General features: G+C 40.6%; 1 pseudogene; it reads right to left on the bottom strand.

The window, feature by feature from the left end:
- Window positions 1-655: 655 nt before the first annotated feature.
- The window catches only part of LOC103203230, a 117,972-nt pseudogene continuing 100,096 nt past the window's right edge, over window positions 656-18,531 (bottom strand).

Below are 18,531 nucleotides of genomic sequence, written 5' to 3'. Positions count from 1 at the left end.
CAGCCACAGTCCAAAACACTGACCAAGACCTCTGAAAAGTGAGGCTTCCCCCCCTGCTGCCTACTTCCTGCAAGTCCTCTTTCCTCTGGTGGTGAAGGCTGCGGCTGCGGCACCAGCAGCGTCTCTCAGCCAGGTGGCGCCAGGTCCGTGGGCACCAGGAGCTGAGTGGATTTGCCCAATCGGCGGGCCTCCATCGGGCATCAGGACAACCACCATCAGCCGGCCCGCGGGCTTTGAGAGGACAGGCGGCGCTACAGAGACAGCTCTACTCCTCCATGAGAGGGCGCAGAGCTAGTGCCCTGGCGCTGCCTTCGCTGCAAAGGAAAGTGTAAATCGGTTCCGAGTTAGGGTCCGCGTCCCGCGCCTGCAGTAAAGTCACCAGGTACCCCAGGGGCGCACTCAAGTGCAGAAGCAGCTGGACTGAGCCACTGAAGAGTTGTGGCTCCACCAGCCCCGGGCACGTGGTCATTCTTGTCCTCCCCATGCAGCCGCATCACAGCCTGTGCCCAAAGGGACTGGGAGTCGCAGTCGAGCGCCTGCAGCCCTAGCTGCAGCTCGGCCAGGTAATCGGTCAAAGAGCCGTCGCCAGCGCAACTTCCCAGTGGCCGGGTCCACCAAAACGGAGGTGGACACGGCGCCCACAGTGTGGTCCACCTCAAACCAGGTCCTGGTCCCGGGCGGCCACCGCGGCCAGATAAGCTCCAGACAGGTTGTTCTCGCGCACGGACACCTTCGCTGTATGAAAAAACAGCACCTTTTCTTTCCTGTCGCCTAAGCACACCGTGTAAGGTCGTGGTCTTTTGCCACCAGCGCCAGGTTGTACTCGGCGACAGTCCAGTGAAGCCGCCGTCACCCCTAGGTAAGTGTAGATGTAGGACTGCTGCAGCCAGAAGTGCTGGCAGTAGAGGGCCTAGCGCACTTGTCCGTTGGCACCGGAGTCCTTGTCAGAGGCACTGACTGGAGCCCACAAGCTCTCTCGCGCAGCCCCCCCGCACCAGCGAGGTAGCTCTGGCCTAGGACTAACTGCACGGACCCCTTTCCCCGGACGAAGTCGCGTCTGCAACCCCGATAGTAGCGGTGGCGGCGGCAGTGGCAGCAAAAAAGCAAGGTGGCGGGCGCGCCCGGGGCAGTCAGAGGAGTGATGGAGATGTGGGGCGCTTTGTTGACATCGCAGATGCGCTCGAAGACCTTGCAGGTAGCTGCGTGGGACCCCGGGCCGCAGCACTGAGCCCGCACATCCTAGTGTCCTGGCACTCGCATGGGTCGATGCAGAAGAGTAGGGTGGAGTGCGGCGGCCAAAGGCAAACACCAAGTCACCGTTGGGGCCCCCGTCCTGGTAGCCACGTCCAGGTAGAGCAGCAGAGAGCCCTTGGGCGCGTTCTCCACCAGTTCCACCTTGGCCATGGCACCCTGTAGGAAGGCCAGGCTGCGGTCGTTGACGTTCAGCATGTGTATGCTGAGGGAGGCCGTGGCAGAGCCTGCTAAGCTGTCGCCATCCTGGACCACCAGCCCCAGGCTGTAGACGACCTGGCTTTCGCAGTCCAGCTCCTGCAGTAGCACCAGGTCAGCGCACTGAGCGCTGTCCCAGGACTTTGCAGCTCCACGTGGAACCGGCTGTGCGGTTCTGCCAGGCACACTTTCTGCAGCCGGTTGTTGCTCATGTCCTCATCCACCTGCACCTCCAAGGGGATGCGTGTGCCCATGGCCGTGCCCTAGGACACCTCCACGCAGGCTCTTGAACCAGGGAGAATGTGGTGAGTAGTCGTTGACGTCCTGACCTCCACTTATATGTGCACCAGCCCAAACTGTTCCAGCCAGAAGCTGACCACGTGGAAGGTCAACATGCACTGAGAGGTCCAGGCCAGTGTCTACATCGGTCAGCTGCCCGTAACCCTCCCACACCTGGATCAGTGAGCTGTTGAACCCCTTTATCAGACAAAACTGGCTTGGCCCTGGTACTGGGAATTAAAGACAACATTTTGAGACAGAACACCAATGATGGTGCTGTGAGCTTCTTCCACATAAGTGAGGAAATTAACAGTTTCTGTGAGAGACCCTGACACCAGCAGAAACCACAGAAGTAGCCAGGATTCCAATCCAGCCCTGTGTCAAGTGTCAGTGGGAGATCCCAGCCTCCAGCAAGACGTCCTTGTTCCTCAAAGAGAAGAGCTGATGGCAGGCTCTGCATTCAGACTTCCAGCCCTCTGCAGCCCTCCCTAGTGTACAGTCAGGAGACGCTTGTCATGGTAAATGCATCCTATTGTTAAATCCTTGCTGTAATCACTTTTCTATGCTCCAGGCCTAGGCATGCTTCTTCTGAAATATACCCAGAGGTAACCTGGAGAAGAATATGCAAATAAGCATCCATCTGGGCCAATCCACAGAGCTCCTGGGCCTTAGGGTCATGCTGTTCCTTTAAAAGGACTCAGAGAAGAACACATGGAGCTCAGTAGTACCTGGGGTCATTATGATCCCTCTAAAAATTTGCACTCTAAAAATACATACCATTCCTTTCCCAATGTACTTGTCCCTCATTTTGATACTTAAACAGAGGATCCACAGCCTCTTTATTCTTCCCAGAGCGTATTGGTATATTCCTCAAATAGAGGCCCAATTCTTCTTTCCCATTTTGAAATCAACATATATATGCTCAGTGCACTGCATCCTTTGTCACCAGTTATCTCTGTTGGCTCATCCTTTCCCATATAGGAAGATTCTTGCAGAACAGTTTCTCCAATGTCAGCAATGCCTAAACAGGGAAGAACTATTTTCCAAAGTAATCTTTTCTGAATAGCTTTTCTAAAACAAAGAGACCATTAATGATGGAATTTCAGCCCCTTTATCTCCTTTTATGTCAGTAATCACTGACATGTGAAGAATCAGTACCAGACAGGGTGGCTTGTCAACCACAAACCACTGTAAGAGATTGTTAAGAAAAAGAAAAAGATTTAGGCAAATATACTGTAGTCAGTCTTGTTAGAAATTGCTGAAGTCCAATTATTTTTTAAAAGCTCCTGGCTGAAGAAAACCATAGGTGGCCTGATAGGCTGAAGGCTGAAGAGACATTAAGCCGTCTGTCTAAAGCACAATAAATAGTCCTGGGTTAAGTTCTTTGTGTGAAATGTTCTAAATGCTTAATAACCCCATATATTAATGATGACATTGTTCCTCCTACCATGGAGTCATCATCAGTGCAGTGTGTCCTTTAACTAGTCATATTGAACAAAATCAGTCAACATCCTGAGTTATTAATATGCCAGGACTATTCTAGTCCTGCTTTGATGGCGTAGTGCCTAAGGCATTTGGCCGCTAACCAGAAGGTTGGCAGTTCAAACCCACCATGCACTCCTCTGAAGGAAGATTGGGCAATCTACTTCCATAGTGATGCTGCCTCGGAAACCCAAGGAGGGGTCGCTGTGAGTTGGATCCTACCCCAGGGTAGTGAGTTTGAGTTACTCTAGGCGCCTACATGATCTGTAATGTTACTGATTCCTGCAGGGATATGTCAGTAAATGACTTTTTTTTTTTTCTTTCACTCTTTTAGGAAGAAGTTGTGTTTATCTTTGAGCCAGGACCTATGAATCCAGTTCTGAAAGTGAGTCACCTTTGATGTGATAATTAATTTGTAGCAGTTTTAATTTAGCAGAGCATCTGGCAATGACTCTAAGTACCAATAACTAACATCAGAGAAGTGCAGTGAAACACCTGAGTTGATTTTGGTAGGATATGATAAGATCCTAAAAAGAAAATGTGTCTCATTTTGTTTATTTTCTATTTTAAATATTGTGTGATAAGGCATTATTCTAAGAAAGGGACTAGCTCTACTTCAGATTAGAGGGACCGGATTCCTTTTAAACTCATATCCTCAGTGGTATATTAAACAGTTTGCTTTCTGTCTTAAGAACTGGGCATTCCAAGGAAGCCCTGGTTATTCAGCCTCTGGGTCTCGTGGAAGACACAAAGAACCAATCCCTCTACTCAAATGCTTAATTCCTAAATAAATTAAGCCCTTAACTGAAGACTGAAAACATTCAGCTGATGCCTTTAACATGGTACTTGCATCCATATATATTAGCCAGGAGAGGGACCCATTTAACCACAGTCCAAATCTCATTCCTTCCTCCTCTGCTCCCTCTTTTCTCACACAATCCCTGCCAGGCCTGGCCTCCACTAGCCTTCTGTGTTATTGTTGCCATTAATAATCAATCCGACAAACCCCTCAGCACACTGAAAATGATAGGAATCCATGGCTCTATGGACACAACATCAAACGATTCTGATAAAAAATGAAAAAGACAGGCAATCAAACACATTACCTCCACAATGCTAAACATCTGGACGCTTATGTTTGGAAACATCCAGCTATCATGTTTGAATGCTTGATTGCCTTTTCCACTACTTTTCCTCCAGCTGTTTGGCATCAAGTAGGCCATTCACAAGCAGGAATATTCTATATTGTTAGCAATTCATTATTAGCATTATCATTGTTTCATAGTAAACAACCACCTTATTAAAATGTTGCTTTATGAATGAAAGACAGCTGGAGTTTCAGGAAAGAGACATTTTCTGAGGCAAAAATCAGTTCTGTGCCAGTAGAGTGACAAGCTGAATACTATAGAAACTGTATGATCTTTCCCCCTAGGGATGTGTCATCAGGAAGCTGTTTACAGCAGTGAGATGCTGGTGCACTCATGTTCCATTCTGCTGGCTCTGTTAGATAAAAATCTGTCTCGATATTAAAAGTGTCGTGGCAGAAATTTGCTTTATTTTCCTGTTTTCCCATTTGCTGAGATATTGCCGAACTATGTCGTTTTGGTCTCTGTTGAAGTCAAACATAAAGCAAAACAACAGAGGAGAGTGGGATACCCCCCCTCACACACAGATACAGAAAGACCAACATGGGAATAAAATAGTAATTTGTTCATCGTGCTCAGTTTGGTATTAAATGGGGGCCGGGGGAGGCTAGTGATCTCCTTTCAGAGTTCACTTTTGTTCCCAAAACAGAAGCACCAGACACACCAGTTTCCCCCCAAATGCCAGGAAATCAGATCTGTAAAACAAGATTTGCATTCCAATCATTTAAGTGAAAGGGTTTCTATTTTGCTGAATGTGTAACACCAATGTGCCCCTTTATACACTGAAGCACACTGTATGCAAACTAAAGGAGCTTTTCACCAAACACGTGGAAAAAATTATTGGCTCCCTTAATTCAGAATAGCATCTGTGCCATTGCAAGTTTCTTCTTTAATATGACATGAAGCTGTTAACATATGTTTGAGAAGAAAAAAATAAGCCAGACGAAAGCTGCTAGTGTGCAAATTTGTTTGGATAATGGTGTCCACACGTCAGAGTAAAACATGAACTTTTACAGGACCTTGAACCACTCTATCTCTAGGTCAGAAACGCTTTCAGCACCATTGAGAACAAATCGTTCTATGTACTATACTGAGACCCATTTTCATCTTTCAACTGAACAAACATTGCGGAGACAAATGAGCAAAATATTATAAAGTGCAATGTTGCTGTTTTCAAGGAGTAAGTTCCAGAAATTGAAGCTATTATAACTGTTTGAAAGAAAACAAATCAACCCAGCAGCTCTTTTTTTTTTTTAATTTTCTCTTAAAACCATACCTTGAAAAAACTAAAGTCAATCTTCAGCAGTATGAGCCCCAAAACAGAGAGAAATTGTTTTAAGCTATCTCATAAGAAGTATCATTATCTCACATTCCTGTTACCTTACTCCATAATCAATTTGTTATCAGGTCTTGACTGTGCAGATATTTATCAGAAGAGTTGTCAGCAAATTGCTGGTCTTTTTTTGTAAAATGATTTCAGGGAAAATAATTCAGCCCTGAAGTCAGCCAAAATACTGTCTGCAAGAGTAGTATACAAACAAATGATATTTTATCAACTACTTAAGTGTTTTAACCTAGGAAAAAAATCATAGGAAACCACTATAGACTATCAACATGAATCACAAATTCCCCTAAATGTAAGATAAGGGTTCAATAATGTAATATTCATTTAATTAATGCAATGATCCTTAGTTTCCATTAAGGATCATTACACTAATAAAAAGATTAGGGACCTCTGGTGGCATAGTGCCTAAGGCATTCGACTGTTAATCAGAAGGCTGGCAGTTCAAACCCAACAGCCACTCCTCAGAAGGAAGACGGGGCAATCTATTTCCACAGTGATACTACCTCAGAAACCCAAGGAGGGGTCGCTATGAGTCCGAACTGACTCGACAGCAGTGAGTTTGGTTTTTGGTTATGTAATTTGAAAATACTACAAAAAGCTAGTTCTTCACCTAGTTTTTATTAGTATCCCTGCATGGATGAAATTAAATTAATGAATAATGAAGACTGTTTTACCATTGATTCAGACCCAAAAAAAACCCATTGCCCTCAAGTCAGATCCAACTCATAGTGACCCCTCCTTGCATTTCTGAAGCAGTATCACTATGGAAGTAGATTGCCCAACCTTCCTTCTGAGGACTGGCTGGTGGGTTTGAACTGCCAGCCTTCTGGTTAGCAGTCAAGTGCCTTAAGCACTACAGCACCAGAGCTCCCATTCAGGGATTCCTCAAATCCCAAAATTGAGCCTGTGAGATTGACCATGGTATTTGACCTGCAGTCATTGGTTCAGGAGTCTTCCTTTGAATGCCTACCATCCTGCAGACTCTCCTCTACCCCCAAGTGTGTGGCAAAGCATGAAGAAAAAACAATGAAGACTGAGAAGTAATTTTTCATCTGTTCCTTGTTTTATATGTATCTTTTTTCCTCTTAGTTGAACTCCCTTTTCCTACTTTGTGCAAAAACTCATCCACCAGTAATCAGACTTTCATGCCCTTTATCAACAGATAATTATCTGGGGATTGGTGGTACAATAAAGCTCACAGCTTAGTTAGAAAGAAGATATTAAACAATAAAAAAAAGAAAGAAAGGAAATCAGATTTTAGTAGTCAAAAAATCCAAAAGATACAGAGAAAGTTATATCAAGTACAAATTAGAAATGATCTCAGAGTTTACAGGTGAGATCACAGCCAGCCAGGACTGCCAGCAATGGTGAAGACCTGAGAATGTGTGAGCAAGATGTAGAAAAGGGCAGACACAATGCCTTTCACAGGGAACAGGTAGACCAGTTGGTTGGAGTGGATGGCTCAGAGAGAATGATACAAAAGATGGGTTTGATTAGGTGATAGAGTTGAGGAAGACTTTGATGCTAAGCTAAAGAATTAGACATTTTTAAGGCAACAGTGAGAAAAAGGGGTTGATGTTGTGTATTTTTATTGTAGCAAATAATGTAGGCAATTGCCACCCCCTAAACATAGTGAAAGTAACTCTGGTGGCACAGTGCCTAAGGCACTTGACTGCTAACGAGAAGGCTGGAGGTTCAAACGCACCAGCCACTCCTCGGAAGGAAGGATGGGCGATCTACTTCCGTAGTGACACTGCCTCGGAAACCCAAGGAGGGGTTGCTATGAGTCAGATCCAACTTGACGACAGTGTGTTGCATTGCGTTGCGTAAACATAGTGAAATCCTTCAAGAAGATTATCTTTCAGTTGAAACTATAAATCCAGTATCCAGCACAATGAGGCCCATAGAAAATATTTGTCAAATGAATGATAGAGGTAGTATTTCATAGTATGCAAATTTTGCCTACTTTAAGAACTCACCTGGTAGCAGAACAAACTAGAGAAAAGAGAGACTGGAAGCAGAGATTAAGCCAATAAATTGTAATCTTTGTATAAGATAGTGAAGGTATGAACAATGCGTTGTAAGGGATATAGGGTGAAAACCTTAGGAACATTACAAAGGAAAAATCGGTGAGACTTCAAGACATTTTAACTCAAGCACACAGAAGAAATGAAACAAGTAATGAATCCAAAGCTATTAGATGGCTTAAAGAATGATGCCACATTTTCTGTATTCCTGACAGCTCCTACTACTTACTAGCTGAATGACAAAAGGCAGAAGACTTCATCTCTCCAACCTCAGAGTTCTCAAGAAAGAATGCATACCTTGAGGAATTTTTGTGAGATTTAAATGAGAAAATATGGGAAGAGCAAAAAGTCCAGTGTCTGGCACATTTTTGGGTCTCAAGAGACCACTGTGTCCTTTATTATAACAGGGATTTACACATTGCATTGTGATATTTAGATTTATTTAAAGGTATATTTCTTACTCCTGTTATGAATCCTTTCAGGGTGTTATTATCCATACCTTCATCAAAATCATATACCCAGGGCCTAGTGCCTAGTACCATGCCACACGAAGGAGGCTTAATAGTATTTGTGTAATACCGGGAAGGGTCTTACCACCCCAAGCCACATCTGTGTAATAAATCAGTCCTCAATCATGTCAACTCCAATTCATGGTGATACCCTGTACCAGAGTAGAACTGTGCACCATATGGTTTTCAATGTCTCAATTTTGGGAAGTAGATCACCAGGCTTTTATTCAGAGGTACCTTGGAAAGGACTCAAAACTCCAACCTTTCAGTTAGCAGCTGAGAACCTTAACCATTCACACCAACCAGGGACTTCTCTGTATTATTTCTAAACTAGAGAACTGGAAAAAGGATCACAGTCTTAGTGTATAGAATTTACATATTATATGAGACTCATGAAATAAGCAAGATGGGAGACTTCCCCCAGCCACATGCAACAAAACTGGTTCCTTGAGTCAGTTCAACACTGACCTATTAGGACAAGGACATGTAGGACATTTGTTGTTTTTGTCTGCCCAGCATCCAATTTTCTTTTGAGAAATCATTCCTCCATCAGTCTCAAGGTTGACCCTCACCTTTGGTGCTAGGATGGCCCTGTGACCCAGGCTTATCCAAAACTTATCCAAACTTCCATCTTCCCAGCTACAGTGATTGATTCAATTAGGTACATGTGTCCCAATCTAGGGCAATCAGGACCATTGGGCAACAGCTCCAGTATTACTGCTGCAATTTCTAAGAGATATCTTTTTACTCTTTAGTTACTGAGAGAAAAAAGATGTAAACTGGAATAGAAGACCACAAGGTTAGGTGTGCTTACTTACAAGTGAAAACAAACAAACAAACAAAAAACCCGAGCTCACTGCCATCGAGTTGTTTCCTACTCATAGCGACCCCTCTTCAGGTTCCAAGGTAGTATCTCTATGGAAGTAGATTTCCCAATCTTCCTTTCAAGGAGTGGCTAGTGGGTTTGACCACCAGCCTTCTGGTTAGCAGTCAAATGTCTTAGCCACTATGTCACCAGAGCTCCCCCCACTTAAGAGTAGATCAGATCCAGCATGGCTGTATCTGAATACTTTGTTCCACCTTAAATTTAAATTTAATTTGAAATTTAAGGTGGAACAAAATAATCAGATACAGCCATGCCTGATCTCCCGCTGAACTTTCCTTTTAAGTAAAATAGAAAGATCCTCCTTTATGTTCAACTCAATTAATCATTGGATTTGTCACTTGCAACATAAATAATTGTAACATATTTCAAAACTGGGAGGGGAATTATGAGTAATAGACTTTACAATGTGTAATTCACTGAAGTAGGAAGTCAGTAGGGAAATATTTATACAAAGATGAGACACTGTCTTGCATTCTTGTTATGTGTTAGAACAGCAGCTAATAAACTGTTACTCATGTTTTGGGACTCATATTATTTTATACTGAAATCAGAGTGTAGGAGTTAGGGCTTAGAAGAGCTTATCTATGTTTATACAAAAAACAAAGTCTCCAAATGAAGACAGTCCCTCTGAAGGCAGAAAGAGTGGGAAATACTGTATCACTAAAATAGTCCCTTTTCTGACTGAGGCCAACAATCCAAGATGGCTGAAGTTTGACAGTCTTAAGCTTTACAGGGCAGAGACAGCAAAAATTTCTCCATCAAACCAAAGTTAGTGCAAGAAAACTCAGGCAAGAAATGCTCAAGGATATAAGACTGAGGCTTCCCATCTCTTCTAATTTCCCCTTATGTCTGACATGTCCAACTTAAACATGACAGTTATCTCATGATAAAAAGCCATCCCCTAGGGTGCTACCTGGGGACAAAAAAGGCATGTTAACTGTGACTCCCCAGGTGGAAGTCTTTTAAACGGAAGGCAACGGGCAAGAGCAGAGCATTGAGCCATATTGCTAGGAGATGGAAATCCCTAGGCTGGGGAGTAAATTCAAATACTACTTCCACCTCTGAACATGAAGTTGATTAAATACAAACAGACACTAAGCTTTTACCAGGCAAACAAGGCTCTGCAATTGCTGAACCCCCAACAACCAATAACAACGACAAAGGCCTGTTACCTTGGCAAAGCTCCTTGAACATCTTCCCTAATGGCCACCTCAGATGTGGTCATTGAGGACAAAGGCCAAGGGAGATCATCTTGTGATGAGAAAAGGATGAGGATAGATTGGCTGCCCTGGAAACTCTCTCCTCACTCAAGACAAAGAGTCTTTGCATCTTCTACACAACAGAATGTGCTATAAACCACGGCAACTTTGGCCCTTTTCCAGTGAAAGTTTTTCATTGAATTTATGCCATTAGATGTGTTAGGAAAGGTTCAATTTATCACATAGGTTGTCAGAATATAAGCAGTTATACCCACTCTTGACTGAAGAGTGCAAATCTCCCCAAGACCTTACTTATTTTAGGATCTAGCCATTATATCAGTTTTTGAGCTGTCTTCCTAATGTTATCCTTGTTGTAGTTGCTGTCAAGTTGTCTCTGACTTACAGTGACCTTATGTATAACAGAACTAAACTTTGCCTAAGCCTGTGCCATCTTCATGATCATTAGTATGTTTGAGTCCATCTTGTAGCCTCATTTTCACTGATTCCCCTCTTTCTAAAACATGATGTATTTTTCTAATGATTGGTTCTTCTTGACAATGTGTCTAAAGTAAGCTAGCTGAAGTCTCACCATCTTCGCTTCTAAGGTGTATTCTGGTTGTATTTCTTCTAAGATTGATTTGTTCTTTCTTAAGGAAACTAGTTAATTCACCAACTAGTGGAAACAGGAATGTCCTAATTAGCAAGGGCCAAGGAGCAGAACGTTGCCTATTGATCGCTCCCCTAACCCTCTAGCTCACGAAGGTAGATAAATGCAATCGCTCCTGATAGGAAATGTCTTGTGTGCAGCTGTACTTATCCTTTCTTTGTCTTTCTCTCTCTGTATCATTGGTGTCTTTGTTGACTTGTTTTGTGTCTGTAACACTGCTGTCATCGTGCAGTCATCTCACCCTTCCTCCCCAAATGCTCCTTCCATCTCCCTTTAATCCAAGGCTGACAATCCATTCTCACACCCAAGAATGCACCTCTTATCTGTTTCTCTCATTCCTTGCTATTTTATCTATTTCCCTTACTCAGGACAGCTGACAGCTTTACAAAATAGCTTCTGTCTCTTACAGATTCCACATCAAAGGAGGCTTGGGGAAGGGATTCAGGTTTCCTTCTCATACTGAGAGGATGCTCTGGTGGAAAGATGCTCTGGTGACACTGTGCTTAAGACATTGGGCTGCTAACCAAGAGGTTGCTGGCTCCAATGCACTACTAAGTGCTCCATGTGAGAAAGATGTGGCAGTCTGCTTCCTTAAAGACTTACAGCCTTGGAAACCCTATGGAGGTTGCTATGAGTCAGAATTGACTCGATGGCAGTGGGTTTTCTTATACTGACGGACACCTGGCATGCAGTGGTTAAGTGCTTGGCTGCTAAGCAAAAAATAGGCAGTTCAAAAGCCCCAGCTCCAGAGGAAAATGTGGCAGTCTGCTTCCATAAAGATTTATAGCATTGGACACCCTATTGGACAGTTAGTAGCTCGGTCCTACATGGTCATTATGAGACAGAATTGACTAAATGGAAGTGGGTTTTTGGTGTTTTGGTCTCATACTGAGAAAGCAAAGGAGGGCCTGACAAACACAAAAACAGTGGAAAAACCCTTTGTCTGCTTGCTCTATTTATTTCTGAAGGATGAAATTGTATGGGACTTTAGGGAGCTCTCATAGGGTAGTGCTTAAGGCACTTGACTACTAACCAGAAGGCTGGCAGTTCAAACCCATCATCCAGTCCTTGGAAGGAAGGTTGGGCAATCTACTTCCATGGTGATACTGCCTTGGAAACCCACAGAGGGCTCGCTACGAGTCAGTTCAACTCAGCGGCACATAACAACACAACACACAACAGGTCAATTTAGTGAGGGCAGTGGTGGGTCAGTGGTAGAATTCTCACCTTCCTTGCAGGAGACCTGGGTTCATTCTCAGCCAATTCACCTCATGTGCAGCTACCAGCCACCTGTCAGCGAAGGCTTGCTCTGTCAGTGTTGCTATGATATTGACCAGGTTCAATAGAAGACAGACTTTGTGATCTACTTCCAAAAATCAACCAGTGAAAACTCTATGGATCACAACAATCCAATCTGCAAACAAAACCAATCATGAAGATGTATCTCAGAACCAGGCAGGGTTTTATTCCATTGTACTTGGGGTCACCACAAATCAGGGGCCAACTCTACAGCAGATAACAACAGGTCAGTTTAACCATCAAATCCCTAGCTAAATGGGTAGCAGGCATCGAATTCTCAAAGATTCCTGTTTGCCTCCAGAATTTACTCCTTTAATGACCTCCATAAACTTAAATGTGTTAATAGTGTATTTGAGAATGTGAAAACTGAAGAAAATATGTAGAATTGCATCAGACACAAAAGTTAAGTTTTAAATTTACTACAAAGATTAAGTATTTTATAAATTTTAAGGGATTAATAAATAAAAATTATCATTACATTATTCCCTGATCAAAAACATGTAGTTGTCTCTGTCATCTCTAGAACAAGATACAGCTTTAGGCCCTTCATGAATTCAGCCTTACCTGTCTTACATATATGCATATCTTGCATGCCATGGTTTATTCTACAGCATAAACTACAAAACCAAACCAAACTCACTGCTGTCAAGTTGGATCCGACTCATAGCAACCTCTCCTTGGGTTTCTGAGGCAGTATCACTAGGGAGGTAGATTGCCCAACCTTCCTTCTGAGGAGTGGCTGGTGGATTTGAACTGCCACCCTTCTGGTTAACAGTCAAATGCCTTTGGAACTATGCTACCAGAGCTCCCATAGCATAAACTAGATATATTATTTCCCTAGAACTGATTTATTCTCACCTACCTCTGTGTTTTTGTACGTGCTATTCCCTGTGACCACCCTCAGTCTGTGCAGTTGAAAAGCTGTGCATTCTTTAAAGCAGTACTCCTCAAACATTTATATGCCTGCAAAGTCACCTTGTTAAAATGCAGATTCTGACTTAGTAGCTGTTAGGTGGGGCCTGGGATTCTGCATCTTTATCAAGCTCCCATATAATGCCATTGCTGCACCTCTAGGAACTGCTTTTTGAAGAACAAGGCTTTAGCACTTACTCAAAGATCAGCTCTTTGGAGAAGCATCCTTTCACTGCACTGATTAGCCTTACCCCTACTTTAGTCATTCTGCTTCACCTTAGGGCCAGGTTTCAAAACAACATTATGATACAGCATAATTATTATCGTAAGTCATATACTGTAATGTCATTAGAAGAATCCATCATACTGTTATAAATTGCAACAGTGTCATGCTGAAAGTGCTTTTAATAATGTGGTTGATCATGATTAGACTGGATAAGCTAAGAGTTAATGTGCTTAGCTGCTAACTGAAAGTGAGTCTTCTTAGAGACACTTCAGAAGAAAGCCTAACAAACTACTTCTAAAAAATAAGCATTTAAAAACCCTATGGAACATAGTTCTACTCTGACATAGATGGGGTCACCAGGAGTTGGAGCTGGAATTGACTTGATGGCAAGTGGCTTGGTTTGGTTGGGTTTGAATAAGCTAGCACTTCTACATAGTGTTTCCTTTAAGGGGAACATTTACAAGACACTCAAACCAGGTATCATGGGCAACTACCTAGACATTTTCTATCAGAATGAGGGCAGATGACTTTGGTTTGAATTCTAACAGCGTGACTTGGAAAATTCACCTATACACTTTATGCCTCTGTTTTGTTTGTTTTTCTCTGTAATAAAATAGCAATGATAGTACCACTTTGCAGAATTATTCTAAGGTATAAGGGAAGAAATAGATGTAAATTAGATGATATTTATAAAGCTCTCAGCACTGTGTCTGTTGCATAGCAAGTGCTCTGTAATAAATATGAACTTATTATTAGCAGGAGTGACAATTCTCTAACGTTGCCATGAAAATTCTAACACAGGTTTTAGATTTCTTTAATAATTTTAAAGCTGTTCTTCAACACTCCACTGTGACTCCATTTCTCTTTTTAGAGTGAATAGTAAAGACAAATATTCTGTGTAAGGATTAATAATGATCAATTACTGTCTCCTTCCTGTATGTTAATGCTAAGACTATGTCAATTCCAACTCTAGAATTGACATGAAGGATTACTAAAATGTAGCTCCTAAGTTACCACAGCAACCGCTAGATGTCATCTTTAGAATGTCCCTCTGCTTCACATCCTATCTGAGTAGGAGCTGTAAAGTATATATTTCACCCACCTACTAAGTAATTGGCTTATACAGCTTTAAAGATCATAACCATTCATGCATCAACAAAATAAGAAATGCAACAACAGCAAGTATTATAAAACATTCACTGTAAGGGGACAAAATTTCCTCAATCTTTAATTTCTTCTTTCTTCTTTTCTCTGTTACTATAAACTTTCTTTAAAATTAGCAAATCATAATTTTATTTGCTTTATTTGGGGAAGAGATTATTTTATTTTTACAGCTTTTCCCCCCTCATAACCAAGGAAAGTCATGCCCCATGTGAAAAACACAGAAAACTTTATGTTTGGAAGAGTATCTACCATCCTATCACTGAAACATAACACCTGTCAACATTTACATTTATCCATAAGCATTACATATATCTATACACAATATATATTAATACATATACAAATATATATGTTCCATTGTTGTTATGTGACATTGAGTCACCTCTGACTCATAGTGACCCTAGATATAACAAAACAAAACTTTGTCCAATCCTGCACCATCCTCACAATTGTTGCTGTTTAAGCCCATTGTTGCATCCACTGTCTCAATCCATTTCATTGAGAGTCATCCTCTTTTTTGCAGACCCTCTACTTTACCAAGCATAATGTCCATCTCCAGAAATTGGTACTTTCTGATAATATGTCCAAAGTAAGCAAGACAAAATCTTGCCATCTTCACTACTTACGAGAATTCAGACTACACTTCCTCCAAGGCATATTTGTTCATTCTTCTGACAGATGATGGTATATTGAATATTTTAACCAACACCATAATTCAAATGTGTCAGTTCTTCTTCAGTCTTCCTTTTTTATTGTTCAGCTTTCACATGCATATATAGCACTTTGAAATACCATGGTTTGGACCAGATGCACCTTAGTCATCAAAGTGACATCTTTGATGTTGAACACTTTAAAGAGATCTACTGAAAAAGATTTGCCCAATGCAATCATTTGATTTCTTGACTGCTGCTTCGATGGGTATTGATTGTGGATCAAGTAAAATGAAACTCTTGACAACTTCAATCTTTTCTTCATTTATTGTATGTTGCTTATTAGTCCAGTTGTGAGGATTTTTGTTTTCTTTAATTGTAATACATACAGAAGTCTGTAGTCTTTTATCTTCATCAGTCAGTGCTTCAGTGTGTCTTCACTATATATATAACTTTCCAAGAGCTCAAGGAAACCATAAACACAAGCAAGGAGAAGGCAGATAATACCCTTGAAGAACTGAGGAAAACCATTCAACAACAAAACAACAAATTAAATACACAATTAGAAATCATAAAAAAACAGCAATTAGAAATCCAGAAGATGAACACTAAAATTATGGAGATAGATTATAAATTGGAAGGACAAATGGTGGCTTTAGAATGTGTTTCCCAACTAGAAGACAAATGCCTTTTCACCAGCTTATATGAGGAAAAATCTGAACAAAGATTTAAGAGAAATGAAGAAAACCTAAGAGTTATATGGGATGACATGGAAAGAAATAACATTTACCTGGTTGGAATTCCTGAGCAAGAGGAGGGGGAAAAAAAAACCTGAGAAAATTGTCAAAGACTTGCTAACAGAAAACTTCCCCTGTATTGTGAAAGAAGAAAATATATCCACCCAAGAAGCTCAACATACTCTATACAGGATAGACCCCAAGAGAAAGTCAACAAGACATATCATAATCAAACTTTCCAAAACCAAAGACAAAGAAAGAATCTTGAGAGCAGCTTGAGAAAAATGAAATGCTACCTAAAATGGGCAACCGATAAAACTAAGCTCTGATTTCTCAGCAGAAATCATGCAAGCAAGAAAACTACAGGATGGCATATCCAAATCTTGAAGGAAAAGAATTGCCATTGAAGAATTAGTTATCCAGCCAAATTGTCCCTCAAATATGAGGGTGAAATTAAGACATTCCCAGAAAAAAACAGAAATTAAGGGAATTTGTGAAAACCAACCAACCCTACAAGAAATGTCAAAGGAAATCCTTCCAACAGAAAACCCACAACAGAGCAAAAGAAATTAAAATCATACCCAAGACCATGTATAGGGTTGGCAGACAATGGTTCTACAAGTGTAGAATTGAGGAAAACCATTCAACATCAAAACAACAAAATAAATACACAATTAGAAATCATACAAAAACAGCCATCCTCTGGTTAATAGTCAAGTGCCTTAGGCACTAAGCTATCAGAGCTCCTAAATAGAGAAATAGAGGGGTGAATCTGTAAATGCACCAACAATAAAGCAAATATAGGGAATAAATGTTTTTATTACAAAACTTCCAAATGGAGAGGAAGTCTCAGGACATTGTCTATTTACAACAGACTGTTCCAAACTTAGGGAGATAAGAATTTACTTCAGGGTAACCACAAAGAAAATGAACAATCCTTCTAACCAAACTAAGAAAGAAGAGAATCATAAGGGCATAATAAATGCAAAACCAACAATAATGAAGAAAAGAGAAAAAGTACTTGAGAACAAAATGAACTCAGCACAGAAAAATATTTGGAACAAAGAAACCATCAACAGTACAACAAAGAACACAATAGAATTACAGCAATAAATTCATACCTATCATTAATGACAAGAAATGTGAATAGACTAAATATACCTGTCAAGACAGAGTGGAAGATTGGATTAGAAAAGAAAACTCATCGATATGCTGTCTACAAGAGACCCATCTTACACACAGAGAAAAAAATAAATTAAAAATCAAGGGATGGAAAAAAATATATCAAGCTAATGGCAACCAAAAAAAGAATTGTTGTTGTTGTTATGTGCCATCGAGTCAAACCTGACTCATAGGAGTGGTAATATTAATTTCTGATTAATTAGATTTCAAGGTGAAAACCAGAATAAGGGACAAAGAAGGGCATTATGTGGTGTTAAAAGGGACATTATCAGAATAAATATCTATGCACTCAAAGAGCTCCAAAATACATAATGCAAACATTAACTGAATTGAAAGGAAAACCAAACAATTCTACTATAGTAATAGGAGACTTTAGCACACCACTTTTGATGAAAAACAGAACAACTAGGAAAAAAAAAAGCTCAACAAAGATATAGAAGTTCTGAACAACACAATAAATGACCTCATAGATATATGCAGAGCACTCCACCCAACAAAAACACAATGCACATCCTTCTTCAGTACACATATATTATTCTCCAGAATAGACCATGTTAGGCCACAAAACAAGCTCAATGAATTTAAAAGCATTGAAATACTGAAAATCATCTTTTTGGATCACAATGCTATAAAAATAGAAATCAATAATAGGAAGACAAAGGAAAAAAAGTCAAATATGTGGAAACTGAATCATACACTGCTCAAAAATTATCAAGTAACAGAAAATATAAAGTGTGAAATAAAAAAAAAAAAAATCCTAGAAAAAAATGAGAATGAAAATACAACTTGCCAAAACCTCTGGGACACAGCAAAAGCAGTACTCAGTAGTACTCAATTTATAGCAATAAAATGCACACATCAACAACAAAAAAAAAGGAGAATGAATTAAAATCAACTTAACCCAACAACTCCAACAATTAGAAAAAGAGCAAACAAAAAAATGCACAGTATCCAGAAGAAAGGAAAGAATAAAGATCAAAGCAGAAATAAATGAAGCAGAAAACCAAAAAAAAAAAAAAAAAGGAAAAAAAATCAAGAAGACAAGAAGCTGATTCTTTGAAAAGATTAACAAAGTCAACAAATCATTGGCAAATTTAACAAAGGAAAAGAAAGAAAAGATGAAATAACATGAATAATAAATGAAATGGGTGACATCACAACATAACCAACTGAAATAAAAAAGATAATAAAAGATTATTATGAATTGTACTCCAACAGATTCAAAAATCTAGAAGAGATGGACAAATTTTTAGAAACACAAGACGTACCTAAACTAAGCCAGTCAGAGATGGAAGACTTGAACAAACTCATAACAAAAGAAGAAATTGAGTAGGTCATTAAAAAAAAAAAAAAAAATTCCCCACAAAAAAATG

This window comes from Orycteropus afer, unplaced genomic scaffold (genome assembly GCF_000298275.1).
Source record: "Orycteropus afer afer isolate SDZICR_OR568_19922 unplaced genomic scaffold, OryAfe1.0 scaffold00207, whole genome shotgun sequence".
In the NCBI taxonomy this organism is placed as follows: Eukaryota; Metazoa; Chordata; class Mammalia; order Tubulidentata; family Orycteropodidae; genus Orycteropus; species Orycteropus afer.
Note: the sequence above shows the minus strand (reverse complement) of the source record. Positions and strands in the feature narration are given on the sequence as shown.